This window comes from Heliangelus exortis, chromosome 1, assembly GCF_036169615.1.
Source record: "Heliangelus exortis chromosome 1, bHelExo1.hap1, whole genome shotgun sequence".
NCBI lineage: Eukaryota > Metazoa > Chordata > Aves > Apodiformes > Trochilidae > Heliangelus > Heliangelus exortis.
Window position 1 is genome coordinate 155,722,614 of NC_092422.1, and position 12,669 is coordinate 155,735,282.

At 42.0% G+C, this 12,669-nt stretch overlaps 1 protein-coding gene across 1 annotated transcript in view; it reads left to right on the forward strand.

Annotated features, from left to right (window-relative positions):
* The first annotated feature begins 1,336 nt into the window (after positions 1 to 1,336).
* Positions 1,337 to 12,669, forward strand: part of STK38L (serine/threonine kinase 38 like) — a 50,318-nt gene continuing 38,985 nt past the window's right edge. The window contains exon 1 of the mRNA XM_071733215.1: positions 1,337 to 1,452. The gene's annotated coding sequence lies outside the window, so the exon portion shown is untranslated. The remainder of the gene's footprint in view (positions 1,453 to 12,669) is intronic.

Sequence of the window (12,669 nt, forward strand, 5' to 3'; positions counted from 1 at the left end):
GAATTTACTTACTGTAGTGCAAAATGTCTCTCCCACTCTTGCTAATTATTTTTCTGGGTGGTGTGTCTGTGCTTTCAACACTGCAATATGGTAAATGGAAGTGCACAACTTCATTACTGCAGACTCCAAAAGCAGAAATGGAGTTCAGGTATCAAAAAGGGCAGTCCCTCTCAAAAGCACCCCTGCATCGATTCAAGTTAAAACATGCTAATTTTAGGCTTGCTATTTCAAACCTACCAAATCTAACACTTCTGAAAACCGGTCTCAGCAGGTAGGTCCACAGAGTTCAGGGCGGTCCAGGGTGAATTTCCTGGCTCTGCCTGCAGGCAAAGGGAACATGTAGATACCCTTGCAGATCCAGACTCTTGTCTCTATCTGAAGAGTAGCGAAGTAAAGCAAATTAAGTAAAGCAAATTAGATGCGGCTCCCAAGTAAGTCCTCTTTATCAGCAACCATCCTCAAGTCAAGTGACAACACTAGGACAAAATTTCACGCATCATCACATGTTGTGACAGAAGCAGAAGACGGCAGTACTTTGTCATTCTAATCTGAGCTCAGAGATTTGCTTTCTACATAGCTGGCTTTGTAAGCCATTTGTATCACAGAATCCTGTGGATGATGTTGGACTTGATGATCTCTGAGGTCCCTTCCAACCCGGCTAATTCTATGATTCTATGATCCTTGGGATAACAACTTTCCTCTAAGCTCCGCTGCTTCGTTCCACGATCTGGTGTAACTAAAACCAAAGCAGGGTCGCACTGATCTGCTGCTTGTCTAAACACCCGTACCCTTGCTCTTCGGTGGTGGGACAGAAGGATATGAAAGCAAAAGGCCTGCAAATGTGCTATTCCCGGGTAATTCTGTCTTCTGCTTGAGCATTTGGGCACCTACATATGCAGAAAGGCGAGCTCAGCAGTGCCCGCCTGACTCTGCGGTCCCTCCACACACCTACAAGCCCCTCAGGGAGCCTCTGCCGCCAGAGCCCCGGGAGCGCGGGCTGAAGCGCTGCTCACGCTGGAAGAACAGGCACTGCCTTCGGCCCGCGGGGAGACGGGGCGGGCGGACGGAACCAGGCAGCGGCTGCGCTCCGGAAAGAGCTAGAGAGCAAGTCCAGTCGCCGTTCCTGAGGAACTTTCGACTGCTCTGAAGAAGAACGGGCCGCCAGGGCATCCAGCGGGCGCAAACTACACTCGCTCCCCTGCCACCTGCCGGCGGGCTGGACCGGGGCGGGTCGGGTCGCTCCGCTGATAGGCGGGGGGAGCAGCCACTTGCGGCCTGGTTCGGCGGTACCAGGCTCTCGCGAGAGCTGCCGAATAAACATCCCTGCGCCGGGGCCCGCCCCCGCCCTCCCCCCCAGACATTAGCGCGGCGGAGGGGCCGCGCTCGCAGAGGCGCCGGCTGCGGGCAGCGAGCGAGGAGGCGGCGGCAGTGGGAGGAGGGCGGCGCGGAGAGGTGAGTGCTGCGGAGGCAGCTCAGCCTTCCCCCACCCCTCAGTTCTCCCGGGGGTGCCTCACTCGGCCCGGCGGCGGGGGAGCAGCCTTTCTTCGGTGTGGTGCGGAGGGAGCAGAGATCCTGTCATTGGAGACTGGGAATCTCCCTCTACTCTTTCTCCTCTCCTTCCTTCCCCCCCCCACCCCCCCTCACTCCACCGTGAGGCAGCAGGAGCAGCCATAGCCGTGGAGTGTGAGAGAGGAGAGCTTGAGCCCCGGCTGCTCCTTAGCCCCGGGGGGGGAGGCGGGAGGATCGGGGCGGGAGGTCCTCTCTCTGCTTGAAATCCGACAGGGCAGTTTGCCCGCCTGCCTCCGGCGCGCTGCCCCTCGGGTGACTTCTCCCTCCCGTGCCCCCAGCGGCCCCAGAGCCGCGGGTACCGCCGCTTGCCATCGGCGCAACTTGCCTGAGTTTCTCCGTTTCCCCAGGGCGGGGGGAGAAGGGGTATCCCCGGGCTTTGGGTACCCCGCCGGCGGCCGCTCCATCCCCCGGCGGTAGAGCCAACGGCCGGGCTGGGCGGTTGGGCGCGGCGGAGTCAGCGAGCTTCAAGGGGGCCGGCGGAGAGCCGGGGGTGAACCCCAATCCTTCCCCCCTCCCTCCCCCTATCCTTCCCTCCCCGGGGTGCTGGGGGCAGAGGGGAGCTTGGTGGGCATGTCCGGGTGGGAGCTGAGGTCGGGCGGGGGTGGGTATGGCCGGGGTCGGGCTCCGGCGCGGCTGGGAGCGTGAGGCGGTGCGGGCTGTACCCGCGGTGGGTAAGGTGGCTGTCGGGCTTAAGGGTGTCCTGCCCTCTTTAAAAGAAACTAAATAAATGCAGGGACCACGTTATCCCTGTAATGCGCTTAAGGAAAAACAAAAGCAAAACAAAAACGCTAAACAAACAAATAAAGAAAGCCTCACAAGTTTCCACTCTCAGGTGAACAGCTGCAGAACCTGCTTTGGTTCCCCGAGTGAAAAGGAGTTTTGGATTGGGCCCGTCGGTGGTCAGTCCAGCTCCTGCTCTGTATCTTTAGGCAGTTTAGAGTGACTAAGGTAAAAGTGAAACGCTAAGATTTACCAGATGTCTCCTGGGTTTGTTCGGCTTTCGTTTGAAACGGCTTGGGTTTGAAGAATAGAATTCACACGTGTGCTGATCCGCTGATGCTGCCTACCTGATTTTCTGTTGCGAAATCCAGAAGAGGAATAAATGAGCCCTCTCATCTTGCCTCTGAATAATAATTAAGAAATGCTGAATTTGACTTTAAAAAGTTTTTTCTCGGGTATTTTGTGGGATGCATTCATATTGTTTTGTTTTTTCTTGGTCTTTGCTCAAGAGCAGGGGAATTAAAGATACCACAGATGTTGGGTTTTGTCACATATGGTGATCTAGTGTTTTGATTACAGTTTTCTAAAGTCACTTGAAGTAGAGGGATCTTGTTTGTGAGTGTATATAACACTAATAAGTTTTACTAAACTGTTCAGCATGTTCCATAAAAGTTGCCTGAATGTATACAGAAACCTTAAAATCTGCTTTCATTCCTTATCCTTTGTGAGCTTGGAAATGAAACAGTAGCAGACTTAAATTTACTCTGAGAAGTGAAACACTAAGAAACAAGCCCATAGGCTACAAACCTGAGAGGTGGTAAGGAAAGGCCAGGCTCATTGCATATGAGGCATTTGTTACTGTATCAAACAGAATTGATATAGTTTTATCTTGTGTGCTATATGTAGATGTGTTTTCCTGCTTTTGTTAAAAGGTGTCTTGGATTAAGAAAAGCCTAATTTGCATAGTTCTGAAACTGGAAAGTGGCTGTTTTTCACCTGTTACATGTTCATTTAACTGCAATTGCTTAACAGAACTTAAAAAAAAAACCAAAACCAAAAACATTGTCTCAAACATTCAGGGCAAAAGAAAACCCCCCTAATTACTAGCTAAACAAAATTTGGAAATAAATACTTCAAGGAGACAGTTAAAATGCTGTGGGTTTTTTTTTTTTTTGCCTCCCCTTTTTTTTTGCCCCCCCCCTTTTTTTTTGCCCTTTTTTTTTGCCCTTTCTTTTGTCCTTTTTTTTTTGCCCTTTTTTTTTTGCCCTTTTTTTTTGCCCTTTTTTTTTTTGCCCTTTTTTTTTTTGCCCTTTTTTTTTTTGCCCTTTTTTTTTTTGCCCTTTTTTTTTTTTTCCCTTTTTTTTTTTGCCCTTTTTTTTTTGCCCTTTTTTTTTGCCCTTTTTTTTTGCCCTTTTTTTTTGCCCTTTTTTTTGCCCTTTTTTTTGCCCTTTTTTTTGCCCTTTTTTTTGCCCTTTTTTTTGCCCTTTTTTTTGCCCTTTTTTTTGCCCTTTTTTTTGCCCTTTTTTTTTGCCCTTTTTTTTTGCCCTTTTTTTTTGCCCTTTTTTTTTGCCCTTTTTTTTTGCCCTTTTTTTTTGCCCTTTTTTTTTGCCCTTTTTTTTTGCCCTTTTTTTTTGCCCTTTTTTTTTGCCCTTTTTTTTTGCCCTTTTTTTTTGCCCTTTTTTTTTGCCCTTTTTTTTTGCCCTTTTTTTTTGCCCTTTTTTTTTGCCCTTTTTTTTTGCCCTTTTTTTTTGCCCTTTTTTTTTGCCCTTTTTTTTTGCCCTTTTTTTTTGCCCTTTTTTTTTGCCCTTTTTTTTTGCCCTTTTTTTTTGCCCTTTTTTTTTGCCCTTTTTTTTTGCCCTTCCCCCCCCCAAAGTTAGGTTTTGTTTTGTTTCTAAAGAGCAAATCTACACCCTGTAATTAACTGGTAGTGGATTTGGACACAGCAGGTCCCTATGCTTTTGGGGCACAATGAGAGAATGCCCGCCGGAGAACAGAAGTTTTGGATTGCTGTCAAATGAGCTGTTGTAGACCTGCTTGTGCAAGCCTTGTGGTGCTGACCTGCAGGGGTCTGATATTGTGCTTAGTGGAGTCCCTGGTGGGTCTCTTATGGGCTGGAATAATCTGGGATGGCACTGAGTGGAGCTCAGGCACAGCTCCTGATGCACGTGGTTGAGTTTTGCCTGGCTGTTGTTTCTCAGGACTTCTGCATAGCCTCCCTTTGGCTCATCTGTCTGTATGCTGTGAAGCTTGAGGTGGTGGCTAAAAGTTTGTAATGATTTAAGTTTCTGGCTGTGGTTTGGGGTCCCTCTTGAATCCTTTAGTTGATCACAGGGAGCTTAGTCACGGTTTGACAAGCGCTGCTTTTATCCATTGTATCTGTCTAGGCGATGGGTTTGTCTTGTTTCTTGTTTTTTCTCTCCATAAATTCAGTTTTCACTCAGGCTGTGTTTATTCTAATAAAAATGTTCTCCATTCCACCAGTTTTATGCTGAGGATTAGTTAAGATGTAAAACCAATTGACAGACTTTGGTATTAGTATTGTAGGAGATGCAGGGTAGACATGGAAATTACAATGAGAATAATTACTTCTCTGAATGCAGCATTCATCAGCACAAAGACAACTAAGCTGATATTATGTGGTAATGATTTGCTTTTACTCCACCAGAAAGAGGTTTTATGTGTCTTAGGGTAATGGCAGTTGACATAAACCATACTATTGTCCACAAAATAATATAATCTTTTGTTTGCAGTTCATCTCAACATATAGCTGTGCTTAGAGCAGACCTGCCATCAGTAGTAATTGCAATACTGTAGCATGAAAATGTGGGTTTGATAAATAACTTGCTGAAGTCTACTTGGGCTGAGTTAATGTAGGATTTTTCAAAGTCTGGTGACTAAATAACATCCTGTGTTGTCAAAAAAAAAAATCAGTCGGGGAAACCCAGTCTCATGTTTTAGGATATGAACTCAGGGAAGAGGTATTTAATAGATAGTGTGAATTTAGATGGTGAACTGTATGTAAGGTAAGGGGGCCCTTTCTTGAAGGAAGCCAGTTGTTGCCCAGTGCAGAAGAGCAGACTTGGTCATTTCATTGGTGTGAAAAGTCCTGCACCTCTGTGGAATGAAACTACAGAATAAGTTTTGGCAGTCCCACTACTCCTGCATCTGCATCAGGAAACAATAGACTATTTTTCTTTAACAGCAAATAAATAAAATCAGACTGGGGTGGGTGTGTGAATTTATTGCAAAGGACTTATTTTCCTTGTCATAACTAATTTGATTATGGGAAGCATTAAAATGGGCAGTTGTCAGAGTTAGTGCTGTCTCTAATGTGTGAGATCAGGTAATTTTGTGAGGCTTGCATCATCATCTCAATACTTTGAAGAGATTAAAAAAGCAAAGAAAAACAAATGAGGAAAGAAGGTTAATCTTTATGCTTCAATTATCTGTTTTTCTGGTTTCTCGGTAATTTTGAGATTGGATTTTGCATTTTGGTTTGAACTGTAAATTTGGAACTTAGTTTGTGATGTGTGCCTTTAATATTAATATCTACAAATCTGTGATTTGATAGCTTACATAGGATTTTGAATTGCAAATACATAGAAAATGCAGAAAGCAGATATCTAGAATTTTAATGTAAAACTTGCTTTGGAGGATTACTTATGAGATATTTTGGCTGTGAAAGGAACAGTTTAATTGCCTATTTCAGCTAGTAAATGTGAATAATCATTAATTAAAATGGTAGTCTGGGTTTATGGAATTTCACAAGAGTAGGAATCTCTGAAGCAGTAAAAAGAGACAGCTATTCACCTTTTATTGTAACAAGGAACAGACAACATAGTAATAGTTCGGTGTGAACAGGTTGCGCAGAGATGGAGTTTTTCATAGGTGGCAAAATGAATGTGAGGGAGAAAGTAAGGGGATAATTTGGAGGTATATAGGGAAAGGAACTGTATTTAGAGGAAGACTGTGTATTGCATTGCAACTTATGTTAGTTATGTCTCTTATGTTTCAGAGTTTGAGCCTGTGATCGTGGACATGCTGTAGAGAAACTGCAGACTTGGCAAAAATTTTGGCATTTAGAATCTGTTACATTTCCTTCCACAAAAGTGGAAACAAAACTTTTTGTTCTATTTTGAACAAGTGAAAGGTTGTGAGACCTTTTTTTACTATGCGTAATAAAGATAGCAGTTTACAATTCTCTGGGAGTACTGTGTGTAATGTCATGTTTAATAAGGGTCTGCTACTGCATTTATTAAACATGCCAAGAAATTTTAGATGTTAAATCTCCTTGTAGTAAAACAAACCAAGCAAGCCCCCCCCAAACAAGCCACTAGAAGATTTTAGTCAAGGGGTACCTTAGCAGAAAGAAGTACTTGGTTTAGGGCACTTTTTATGAGCCACTGTAGTAGTATAATGCTTATGAGAAATCCAGTTGTGCTTAAGTTGGGTGCAATTAAAGGTAACATATTAGGTCATGCTGAGTCATAGTCAGCTTCAGGAAGACCCTGAAACTATCTGCTCAGAGGGGTGCAAACAACTAAAGTTTCTTGGCACAAGTGGGGAGTTGTGTGTGCACAGGGGGCTTTGTTGTCTGGACGGAGTTGTGCTCCGTGTTCCTGTCTCTGATGCAACAGAAGGAGACAACTGAGCTCACACTTATGGTCTGCCATGAACTTCTGTCTGCATCACTTGAGAATCCCCAAAGAGAACAGATCTGCCTTTTTCCTGCCAGACCTCTGCCAGTTTGGAGACTCCTTGTGTCTGCTCTGTGGGAAAAGGATTTTCCAGGGACAGTGCTCATTTCCAGGGTAGATGTGCTTCTGGTATGGATGCAAACTTTGATTTATTTATTTTTTTTTCCTAGCACTACTGACAGTGTGAGACCAGTCAGTTGGGGGTGATCACTTGATAAAGAGGGACCTTCCCCACAGACCATTGTTTTTTCCTTCGTTTTTCCCAGAATGGGTAGAACTGAATCTAATACCTAGAGAGGCCCGGCTCAACACCGTGTAACACCAGAACAGCTATAGTTTCTCCTGGTAGAAAGCTGCAGTGCTATTATGAATACATGAGTACAGCCCCCCTAAGTCCCCCACATATTTATAGCTGAATTGATAGTTAAATTCTGTAGGAGATTTTGTTGTCTGCAGGGGGGCCATTTTGCACAAGTCAGGCAATATGCCAGTTACCTAGCCACTGATCCCCCTTACCATAAGCTGAATTTAGTATTAGCCATCTTAGATTTCCATGTGTCACAACTGAGCACAAAGGAGAGGGTATGATGCAGGTATACATTGGTATTTCCCAGTGCAGAACTACTTTGGCTGATCAGCTACACTGGAACCAGAACGTGGAGAAGGCAGGAGCACCTGGAAGGGCTTAAGTTTTCTACTTTTCACCATCAGCAAGGAAAACCTTTCAGGAAAAATTCCCTTTTGCCAAATTAGCCAGGTAGATATAGCAGATCTTGGTCCAATGGCATCAGATTCCTTTTGTTTTCCTTTGTATATTGTAAGAGTGTTTATCACAGTAATTTCTTAAAATTTATTTTAATTATATTTTTTCTTACAATGAGTAGTTGCATAATGTGGTCCCAGCCCTTCCCTTTTGCTGGTGCCTTATAAGGGAGGTAACCAAAATGCCAGCCAAATATCAGCCTGATGATGAAAGAATTGTTCCACTTAAAATGTCACTAATTTTTAGCATGCTGAGTCCTGTATGAAGAGGAAAGCTTATATTAGTAGCTCCACAGACAAAAGCATTGTGCTGCATTGTTTAATGCAGGGCAGTTGCAGTTTCTTGAAGTTAAAGATAACTGGATTCCTCGATTTATGGTATTTAGTGTTTGGCAGAGCAGGAAAGGAGAACAATTTGAATCACAAGGTAAGATTTAATGGAAGTATCTGGTTTTTTACAAACTGTAGAACTGAGTATGGAGAATGCAGTCTGTTTTACAGTAATTAGAAGTATAGTTTAAGAAGCATTAACATCTGGAACTCTAAGGGATTTTTGAGTAGTGCCTATGAACTTCTCTGTGGGATATTAGGGCAACCACACAGCAATGAAAGACAATGTAAGACATGGCCATTACAAACTTGTAACAGCCAACTGTTAAAGTAAATTCCTCTTTAGTGGAGTAATGAATGTCTTCTGGTTAGCAGATATTTGTGTAGCAAAGAGACTTGGTGAGACTTACCAAGTAAGGTCATCTTACAGCACAGATCCTAATAGTGGCATGTCTTGGAAAGCAGTAAAGTGCTTCAGAGAATTGACTGTCAAGGTGAAAGAAAGGAATTCCATCACATCTGGTGTCATTAACATGCATCCTTGCTAGGGGGTTTTGTTGGGTTTGCTTGTGCTTGGTTAGTCCACTCAGAAGTGGTAAACAACTCTTGTTGAGCAGGTGAGTTGATATTCTTCATGACTGACCTGTCATATTTCATTTCTGAGAATCAAAACTTCTGTTGTGCCTAAAGAAAATTTCTCTTATTAAATTAAGCTGCCGGCTTACAGTGTAGAATATTTCCTTTGCTTCATGAAATTAGTGACAGCATGACTCCTGATTTCTGCAAATCCTTTAGGAAAGGAAACAATCACATTCAAGTTTATGGGGAGGTGAAAACAGCACTAATTATATTCCAAATAAAGTTTCTAGCAAACTCTTATTGTTTAGTCCTTCACTTCTTAAATCTCTTGTGAGCAAAGTATATAGATATAGATATAGATATATATATATGTATAAAGTAGATATATTCAATATTAAAGTATATTAGGTTCTCTTATAAGGTTAATTATTTTATGGAGATTCCCTAGACTGTCCTGTTTATCTTCTCAGGGCATTTCATTTAATTTCATTAAATGTCAGGTAAGATTGTGAATTGCTGGTGATTTATGATAAGATTTTAAGAAGGACAGCTTTTGGATTGAAAGGAGAACTGATTTTGTATCTTCTCAGGGCATTTCATTTAAGAGAAAAGGAGAGTTCACATACAATATATATTATGTGAGTATCTTGGCCCACTTGTATTCTAGATAAGATGCATAAGTAACAAAGTTTTTTGTTTTGTTTTCTTTTGTTTGTTGGTTCTATTTTTTTCTTTATATAAAAGAGAGAGTTATGTTAAGTATCTGGAAAAATCTCCTGTAAATTGTTTGTTTTGAATCCTTCCAAGTAGAAACGGAGTGAACATGAAGTCAGGCAAAATGGCAGTAAGATGAATAAAAATTGGTGCAGTAGAGACTAAAGTATTTGAGAAGCAGAAGGGGCAGAATATGACTGTTACATTAAACATTTAGTAGTGGGAGGGCAGGGAGAAATAAAAACTTTTATGTGGTATAAAACAGGGATATAATTGACCTTTCTGCTTAGAAAGAGATGAATGTGTAACTGAAGTCACAATAAAGCTCCCCCTGATACTCTTCAGCTGCATCTGGGTATTACAGCTGGCTCTGAGGTTGAGCTACACAGCCATGGACTGCTTAGACAGCAAGAGAGGCTGAGGCTGTGGTCCTCAAGTTCAGTGAACCAGAGACTACTGTGTCATGCCCTAGTGTGCTGCTCTCAGACCATCAGGCATCTATGATTAAACCCACTCCTGTCCCACTGAGCAGCCACACACTGCTGACAGTGTCTTTGGACCATAGGGTAGCTATGATGAGCTGTGGTATTAGGAGCAATCATCTTCAGAAATAGTGTCAGGTAAGATTGTGAATTGCTGGTGATTTATGATAAGATTTTAAGAAGGACAGCTTTTGGATTGAAAGGAGAATGGATTTTGTTCTTCCAGATCTTTATTTCCATTTGGAAGATAAAGGGCTAGAGAAGGGGATTCCTTCTTCTCCCTGTTAAATTGTTTTCCTTTCTCTTCTCTTCTCTCACCTCATCTCTTTTTCATGAGCCAGTAACAAGGGGAAAAGAAAAAAGTTGGAATGCTTTAAACTTTGCTGGCAAAGCTTCAAAGAAATTGTAAAATTTTTCAGCTTCTTTCTTAATGTCACAGCATGCACTACTTCTTGACCAGCTCTGGTTCTCAGTAATTAGTGTTTACAGGCAACATTCATTCCTTCCTTCCAACGGAGGGAACAGACTGACGTCCGTGTGCACCTGGGTCTCACAGTGAAATGCAAAGTTGTCTCCAAAGATTTAGAGACATGTAGTTAAGGTGGTGTTACAGGAGAACAAATGTGTGGGATGAAAACTTGGATTTCTGCTGTGCTCTGACCGTGGTGATACATGGAAGGATGAAGCTGCCCATGTGAGGATTATAATCTGTGTACTTGATAAGCAGTTTGAGTATGTTAATCTTGGTGTTTCCAGAGGGTTTGTTACGCCTGGGATATATATGTGAGCTTTTTTAATATTTTATCTGTGTGTGTGGCAAGAAAATTTAAGAAAAATCCTAGCAATATAGTTTAGATGCAAGTGAATTGTTATCCAAGTTTTGTGTGACAGGAATGGCTGTGTCCTTTTGTCTCTCAAGACTTAATGCTCTGGGCTTTGTCATGGTGAGGAGAGCAAAACAAATGTCCTGCAGACATGATCAATACCCCTGATAGTGCTGTGCATCTCAGACTGGATGTGTTAGTGGACTAACCAGTATCTGGATATTCCCACCTCCTTTAATCAGTATGAAGGGTGCTGATATTACAATAGAGTGATGTAAAAAAACTTTCCATGTTTTTTCAGAAGGCATCAAAGTACAACCTGCGTGTTCCTTCCTATCACAGTGTCACTTGCTTTGTATCATACTGAAAGTGTTGTCTCTGATGGCTAAGGTTCATTCAAAACTCCAAAGTCTTAGGCTCATAGATACCTTTAGGTACATAGATACCTTAGGCACATAGATACCTTTAAGCTCTGTTTTATCCTGCAGGGCACCTGATCCACATTAACTGTTTTTGTGTTGCTCATGGCTGTGTAAGCCCATGATGTAGTGGCAAATGATAAAAGAAGAACAAATCCCTTCCAGTGCTAAGGAAAAATAGATTATTATTATTATTATTGTTATATCACCCCTAAAAAGAAGAGATGAGAGAATTTTACAAGTCTGAATATACTTTGGCCACACGACTGATTTCAGCTGCTGCTCACAACTTGTGTTGCAGTCTGGCTGCTGACAGAATAACTTTGCTGAACACTTGCTGGAAACTAGCAGTGATTCCTTGGAGCTTGTAAAAAATGCCACTGCCTTCACCTCTGCTTGCCAGTAAGATTTAAAACTGACCATTGTGAGGATACAATAAAGAAGCACATGTGCCCATTAGCTATTTAAATAAGCAAAATAACTTTTTGCTTTGTAAAATAATCTTTACAATCAAAAGCAGCATTTAGAAAAAATACTGATGTGTACACAACAATTTATTCATGTGTACTTTAGATCACTTCATTTGAAAGGATTGAAATGATAGTGGAAAGTCAAAAATAAAAAAGGAAGTAATTATGAGGTAATTAGAGGAAAAATCACTATACTCTAATAAAGATGAGTGAATTTAGCTAGTTTTTCCTCTGCCCTTCTTATTACATAAGCAGAGATGTTTAGAAATCAAATTTCAGTTGCAGTCCCATCTCAGTTTCAGATTTTGACCTCCAGGCATGGGATGAGGGTGTGTTGTTCAGGGAGCAAAGGCTTCAACAGAAGAATTATGACAATATTTGTTATACTATTTCTCTTAAAAATGTATATATATACTGAAACAGGTTATGTTCTTTGTATTTTTTCCACATAGAAGCTTATTTTTTGAGACTGCTCTTGACAGCATCTTTCTTATTGACTGTAACTTTCTTAGTTTGAGAAACAGCATAAATGTATTTGCCTGATTCTTTTGCCTAAGTGCTCTGAAACATTCATATCATCTTTTAAAGAACACTGTCATAGAGACTAAGAGGATAAAAGCTCCTGTGTTCTTAGGACATTAGAGAGTGATAGTGACTCTGCACCTGCCTATGGGCAGCTGAAGGATGCAGTTGCATGATGAGTTTTTCCCTGCCAAGGCAAGGTTGGACTTTACCACAACGATGTTGTTTAAGTGAGAGGCACTTCCCTCCCCATCCCCTTCTTTTTGAATCTTAAAGTAAATCCTCTCCAGATATTGCGAACTAATAAACCACAGTAGGAGCAGTGTGGATTAAGCTCCATATTTGTCTTGGATGGAAGGCCAGACTTCTGTCTGGAATGTCTGAATCTGTGCTTTGGGTGCAGCTTCCTTCTATTCAAGGGTGGTGATCATCTTGTCAACAAAGCATCTGATTTACAAGATTAAGTCACTTACAGAAGTAGGCTTCCATCATATATATACATTTAGGGAAGGAAACAGGGGCTTTCTTGCATGTGAAATAACAAACGTTGCACCTGCTTATCCTTTTTCCTTCTTAGGAAG